Source organism: Miscanthus floridulus, chromosome 10 (genome assembly GCF_019320115.1).
Source record: "Miscanthus floridulus cultivar M001 chromosome 10, ASM1932011v1, whole genome shotgun sequence".
Classification (NCBI taxonomy): domain Eukaryota; kingdom Viridiplantae; phylum Streptophyta; class Magnoliopsida; order Poales; family Poaceae; genus Miscanthus; species Miscanthus floridulus.
This window is the reverse complement of record NC_089589.1, coordinates 9,002,022-9,009,353: the sequence shown is the minus strand read 5'-3', so window position 1 is coordinate 9,009,353 and position 7,332 is coordinate 9,002,022. Positions and strand designations below refer to the sequence as shown.

The following is a 7,332-nucleotide window of genomic DNA, read 5'->3' as shown; positions in this document are numbered from 1 at the left end:
TTTGCTCTGGATTTTATTTTATTTCATTTTGAGATTACAGCAGCGGTTCATCAAACCAAGCAGGCTAGCACTGGTTTCCCAAGTCCCTGTGCACTGTTAGAAGTTTACTTTTTCTAGTGATATTTTTGTAGGAACATTCGGTAGAGTGGCATTTAAATGTGCATCATTCAATTCAATAGGATGACAATAAGTTAAATATGCCTCTCACGACTCATATCTAATATAGATTTTATCTTTTTGTAGATCTTTGGTGAGGGACAAATTACATAAATGGAACGAGTTAATTGTCAAAGTTGCTATGGTTTACTGAGGAGAATGATAATAATAATTGAAGCCTTTTCAGGCAAGGGACTTTTAGTCTTAAAATGAAATTGGAGGGATGATAAAAAGTGTTGTTTTATGACAACAATCAAACCATCAAATATTTGTCTTCTGAGTGTCATTAGCATGATTTGTTTGGAGGATTGTTCATGACCTTTTGGCTTGCAGCCGCCAACAAATATGACACTTTTTTTTTCCAAACATGGTTACAACAATTGGACCCAAAATTGCAATCTCAAATTCTGAGTGGGAGCAGGTGCAATCTTTTGGTCTATGTGGTTGACCAGAAATGACGCAGTTTTTCATAAAAAAGCTCTTATTTGCAGGTTATTTTTAGGATGACCTATTGGACGCAGTTTTGGCCCATACTTTAGAAGGAGGTTGATCCACCCAATTGAAATAGACATGTCGAATGATGGAGACAACAACAATGGAGATTTTTGCTAAAATGGGTGACTGTCTTTTAATAGGCTTTGTGCTTAGTTCGTAGTTAGTCTTGTTTGGAGGAGGAATGACGATAAATGTTAGTATTTCTGTAATAATAAGGAGACTGCCAAATAATATAGTGAATATCCTCATAACTAGCTGCAACAAGTAAGATGGGAAAACATAATCTCATGGTTGTGTGGGAGCGATTGAGTGCTTTTTTTTTTTACCTATTTGGCTATGCAGGAATGACGTGTATTTTGAAATCAATATCGATAGAAAAGAATATCGATATTTGATGACATCAAATAGGCATATCATGAAAATTATTCTACGATAAGTCTAAAGATACTTAATTGGCATTATAAATATTATATTAATAACTTTTTTATATAGACAAACTTGAAACAATTTGACATAATATTATGTTAGAATATCAATCTTTTCCGGACAGAGTAACTACTCCCTCCATCCACAAAAGAATGCAATTCTCGTGTTTCTAGAAGTCAAATAGTTTAAACTTTGACTAAATTTATATAAAAAATACTAACATTCATGGTACAAAAATAAGTATCATTGAATTCGTTATGAGGATATATTTTCATAATAAATTTGTTTGGATACATAAACATTAATACTATTTATTGTAAACTTGGTCAAACTTGAACTAGTTTGACTGGCACGAATCCCATAATTGCATTCTTTCCCGGACGGAGGGAGTATTATTTTTTATTTTTGAAGCATTTCTTTTTTTTATATATCTCCAAAATACTCTATTGTGCAACAAAATGAATGGGCCGACCAGACCTTGTTTTCTTTTTAAGAGCTGGGCCCGAGTGGGCCTGTCTACCTTGGGACGTCTCCTAGTCCTCTTCAAAGGAGAGCACACGAGCTCGAGCCACCAACGCCTCCACGCGACCTCCATGGCCGGAAGCCGCCAGCGCCGCCGCCGCCGCCGCGGAGCGCGATCGTTCCAGCAGAGAGCCGGACCTCGTCGCTGGTGGACGCCACTCTCAGCAACAGGTCTGCAGCCTGACCGCAACCCTAACCGCTCATGTCTCTTCCTTTTTCCACCGCTTCGTCCTTTTTAGGGCGTATTTATTTCCTGATCGCATGGGGGCGGATCCAAGGCAGAAACTGGAGAATGAGAATCCACGAGCTCTTCAAATCCATCAATCAATCAGTAGTCTTGCTTGAGTCAATCAGTAGTTAATAAACGGGCTCATCAATCAATATACTACTGAAAATCTGAAATGTGGAGTTTTTGTATCAAAAAGAAGAAGTATCGACTCTTTTGGTGGACTGGTAGGGAAATTTAGTGTATTTTTTTGTACTGCTGAAAATCTGAAATGTGAGTTTTTGTGTCAAAAAAAAGAAGTATCGGCTCTTTTGTTGGACTGGTAGGGAAATTCAGTGTATTTTGTTGATGAATTAGTGTGACATTTTGATGAACTTGCAGTGATATATTTAGGGTATTTTTGGTGAATTAGTAGTGGCAGTTAGTGCACTGGCCTCCTTTAATTTTGGGTCTCCATCCCCTGTTGATAAGCAGTGTCTGTTTGAGATTATTCTGATTTAGTTCATTTTCATCAATATCAAACATGATCGCTCCAGATCAGTTCTACATAACCCATTTCCCATCCTTTTTTTGCAATTCTTTGAGAAGAAAAATAGTTTGAGAATTCCTCGATTACTTGGTAGATGTCTATATCTATTTTGAGTAGTCCTGATCATGCCGCTGCCTTGAACTTTTTGGTTTATCGATGAGGTGAAACACAATGTCGAATTTGATTTTGATGGATACTTTTGTGGTTACCCTGATTACTGGCATGGAATGAGCTATTAAAAAGAATCAAAGCTATCCACATAATCCTGTGAAGGGATGATCGCTCATTTAATATTATGAAATGTATATTCATCACATGATGTGAGTCAGTTTGTTGGCTAGATGTGCACGATCCACAGTAGAATCAGAAAAGAGTGCCTCTCATTTAGTCATTTCACCACATAGTCTGATGTGTATTTGGTCATCCTCATGGTTATGGGGCTGCCAGGAGCAATGCTCACTTCTGTTTAGTGACCTAATAAATTATTATAGAAACATAGAAAGCCACGTGAAAGTTGTTTGGGTAAGAAGAGGAGCATATCGCTGCGCTTTTATGTCAATTGGTATTTATTTTCAGGATATTATACAAATCACCCCCTCCACCATGATTTGAAAATATACAGTTATATGTACCGCTGGCACACCAAAAGAATTCTAGTTATGCTATTGTGGAACAAAAACAAGCTGTTGGTGGCTCTGATATAGCTTGTCCTGATTAAAGTTTAGTATGTCAAGATAGACCACCATGCTTGTTGTTCAGTTAGATCCTGCTGCATTTCCTACAGTGTATTAACTCCAACACTATGACTCTATTATGTTTCAGTTCTTTTTTCTGATCCATTGTTATGAATTTCTGTGTGGCAGAGAAGTTACCACTGTGGAGAAGTCAGGCTCTACTTCATCTGGGCCTTATGTTTGTGCAGATCTCCTGGACAACCTGCTTCATGAAATCATTGTTCTCATCAACTCATTCCAGGACTTCCTTCCTTTTACTGGCACCGGCCACTCTTGGCGTGCAGCAGTCTCTTCCTTCCCCTCTGTGTATTCTTTCAGCTTCCCACCTCTCCACCTCGAACCAGATGGTCCTTATGTCCGTCCACATAGCAGAGGTATCAAGCCCCTTTGTTTATCTAATTGCAAATGGCAGCTCAGTGACCTTACCAACAAAAACCTATCCCTTCAATGTTCAGCGCCTCAAAGCACTCCAAATGAAATGCACTATCTAGGCTGCTCACATGGGTATCTTATCTTTACATGTGAGGAACGTTGCCTTCTTGTCGATGCATACACTGGTGGCAAGGTGAAGGCCCCCGAACTCCCATGCAACAACAATCTTGGTTACTCTTCTGGCATTGGCATCCTTACGGCTCCATTCAGTTCACCCAACTCGCGCCTCCTCCTTTTCTCAAGAGCCTCCATGTTTGAGTGGCAGGTTGGAACAAACTCCTGGTCAGAGCATCCTCTTCATGTTGGCCATGAATGCATCTGTCAGGTTGTGTCCTTCAAAGGTCATATCCTTGTCGTAGATGCTCTTCTGAGGCTTCACACTATCCAATTGACACCTCAGTTCAGCAACAACAACAACAACAACAACAAAGCCTTTAAGTCCCAAACAAGTTGGGGTAGGCTAGAGTTGAAACCCAACAGAAACAATCAAGGTTCAGGCACGTAAATAGCTGTCTTCCAAGCACTCCTATCTAAGGCTAAGTCTTTGGGTATATTCCATCCTTTCAAGTCTCCTTTTATTGCCTCTACCCAAGTCAACTTCGGTCTTCCTCTGCCTCTCTTCACGTTACTATCCTGACTTAGGATTCCACTACGCACCGGTGCATCTAGAGGTCTCCGTTGCACATGTTCAAACCATCTCAACCGGTGTTGGACAAGCTTTTCTTCAATTGGCGCTACCCCTAATCTCTCACGTATATCATCGTTCCGAACTCGATCCCTTCTTGTATGCCCGCAAATCCAACGCAACATACGCATTTCCGCGACACTTAGCTGTTGAATATGTCGTCTTTTCGTAGGCCAACATTCTGCACCATACAACATAGCAGGTCTAATCGCCGTCCTATAAAACTTGCCTTTTAGCTTCTGTGGTACCCTTTTGTCACATAGGACACCAGACGCTTGCCGCCACTTCATCCACCCTGCTTTGATTCTATGGCTAACATCTTCATCAATATCCCCGTCCCTCTGTAGCATTGATCCTAAATATCGAAAGGTATCCATCCTAGGCACTAGTTGACCTTCCAAACTAACATCTTCCTCCTCCCGAGTAGTAGTGCCGAAGTCACATCTTATATACTCAGTTTTAGTTCTACTAAGTCTAAAACCTTTGGACTCCAAAGTCTCCCGCCATAACTTCAGTTTCTGATTCACTCATGTCCGGCTTTCATCAAGTAGCAGTACATCGTCCGCGAAAAGCATACACCAAGGGATGTCCCCTTGTATGTCCCTTGTGACCTCATCCATCACTAAAGCAAACAAATAAGGGCTCAAAGCTGACCCTTGATGTAGTCCTATCTTAATCGGGAAGTCATCCGTGTCTCCATCACTTGTTCGAACTCTAGTCACAACATTGTTGTACATGTCCTTAATGAGCCCGACGTACTTCGTTGGGACTTTATGTTTGTCCAAAGCCCACCACATAACATTCCTTGGTATTTTATCATAAGCCTTCTCCAAGTCAATAAAAACCATGTGTAGGTCCTTCTTCTTCTCCCTATACCGCTCCATAACTTGTCTTATTAAGAAAATGGCTTCCATGGTTGACCTTCCGGGCATGAAACCAAATTGGTTCATAGAGACCCGCGTTATTGCTCTCAAGCGATGCTCGATAACTCTCTCCCATAGCTTCATAGTATGGCTCATCAACTTAATTCCCCGGTAATTTGTACAACTTTGAATATCCCCTTTATTCTTGTAGATCGGTACCAATATACTTCTCCACTCATCAGGCATCTTGTTCGATCGAAAAATATGGTTGAACAACTTGGTCAACCATACTACAGCTATGTCCCCGAGGCATCTCCACACCTCGATTGGGATACCATCCGGTCCCATCGCCTTACCTCCTTTCATCCTTTTCAACGCCTCTCTGACCTCAGATTCTTGGATTCTCCGCACAAAGCGCCTATTTAGTTCAGCATAAAACAAATATCAGTTTCTTGGAACTCCCTGCGGACCATGCCTCTTACCCCATGGTTGGTGGTCTGTGGTGACATGCTTCTCATGGCTGACCTCGCAATTGCTCGTAGTTCTCTTCCCTCACTTAGCAGCTCGCTTAGCTTTGCCGAGTCCAACAGCCACATTAGATTTTTTGAGGTCTTTCGCCTTGACTTCTCAGTGAAGCTAGCCAAGTGGGTACAGATGGAGAAGTTGAAAAATCAAGCGCTGTTTCTTAGCCTGGATAAGAGGAACCCTGCAATTTCTTGTGTGAACCCCGAGAGATGGGGAGGGAAGAGTAACTGTATTTACGTTGCCAGGCTATTCGATGATGCTGATCCTGAAGAGACTCGGACTGCGCTGGAGGTCGGTCAGTCAGTGCCCCAGCACCGCGTATTTGACACCATAATGTATGGTCTTACATTCCCACCAGACTACAGGCAAATCGGTAGCCTCTGGCTGTTCCCCAGTCTGGTTTATGGCACCAGCCAGTGATCGCGTTGGCCTTCAGGGTTTTTGCTAGCCTTGCACAGGCCCTGGAGATTGCTGTTTTCTCAATTTCAGTTAGCAATGTCGCTGTGACTGAACAGTTTCTTGAGTTGGACCAGCGTTATGTGTTCAAATACTTTTGATGTGTATTGGGCAAGCCTGCCTGTAATCTGGTGAAGAACTGAACATCAGAATTGCATTTTGCATTTGTCATTTGTCATTTGAACCCTGGTACCTGTGCGCTTCTGAATGTAGTTGATGGTTTTCAGGCTTTGTTAGCATCTGCAGTTGCTATTCTGCTTATTGTTACTGGAGCAGGAGTAACTGAAAATGGATTATTACAAAAAAAGTTTGTACTGAGTTGTTACTGACAGCGGCTACGTCGTCTCTGCTCTTACATGCATTTCCCCCTTATTTTAGTTTTCTGCTTTAAGCATGTGTGCCTTACGTATTCCATCACTGTTTGACCGTGTATTTTCTAAAATATTCAGTACAAAGCATTATACTATTACTATGTGTTGGTTAGCATAGCTAGTACTGTATTTCTATCTTTGCTTGCGAGTTTGTAAGATGGTGCAACTTGTTTCTGTCGGTACAGATTCAAGACATACAATCGTCAATTCAGGATCACGTACGAAACTTAGGATAATTTTGTGTGGATACTGGCAAAGTTTCCTCTGGATTTTTTTTTTTTGCTTTTTAACAGCATCGTTCAAACCTAGCACTGGTTTCTCAAGTGAGTCCGAGCTGGCTATGGGCTGATGGGCTGATTCTGACATGGCCCATAGGCCCCTTTATTCTTGTCTGTCTCGTTCTCCTTCTTGTTTTTTGAATTAAAAAAACTTGACCTGCGGGGTAAGCCATCCTCGCTGTGATAGAGAAAACTTTCTCACATAGGCCGATAAAACCCCCGAAACCCTGCCCACCTTAACACAGGGGCATTCTGAATTAAAACAAAGTTCAAATTTAAACTGAATCCTATCCTACCAAACAAGTTGAGACGGAGATCAGGAACAATAAGCGCTTCCCATTCCCAATGACTAGGCTTCCTGAGGGAATGGACTGATGGAGGCAGGCAGAAGTAGTCTGAAAGTCCGAACCCCGTAGAGATGACTGGGTTGTGGTTGTGTCCGGCTTTTTTCTTTTTTAAACCTTTTAGAAAACTATTCACGTTTTGCTGGGTGAGATGACTGGGCTGTGGTTGTGTTCAACTTTTTTCTTTTTTATAAACCTTTTATTAGAAAAACATTCACGTTTGCACTCCTGGGTGATCTTATACCAAATATGGACCTCAAGGCCTATGCATGTTCGGATGTTCCATTCTT

At 41.5% G+C, this 7,332-nt stretch overlaps 1 pseudogene; it reads left to right on the top strand.

The window, feature by feature from the left end:
• Nucleotides 1–1,670: 1,670 nt before the first annotated feature.
• Nucleotides 1,671–6,336, top strand: LOC136487616 (uncharacterized; annotated as a pseudogene).
• The last annotated feature ends 996 nt before the right edge of the window (nt 6,337–7,332 follow it).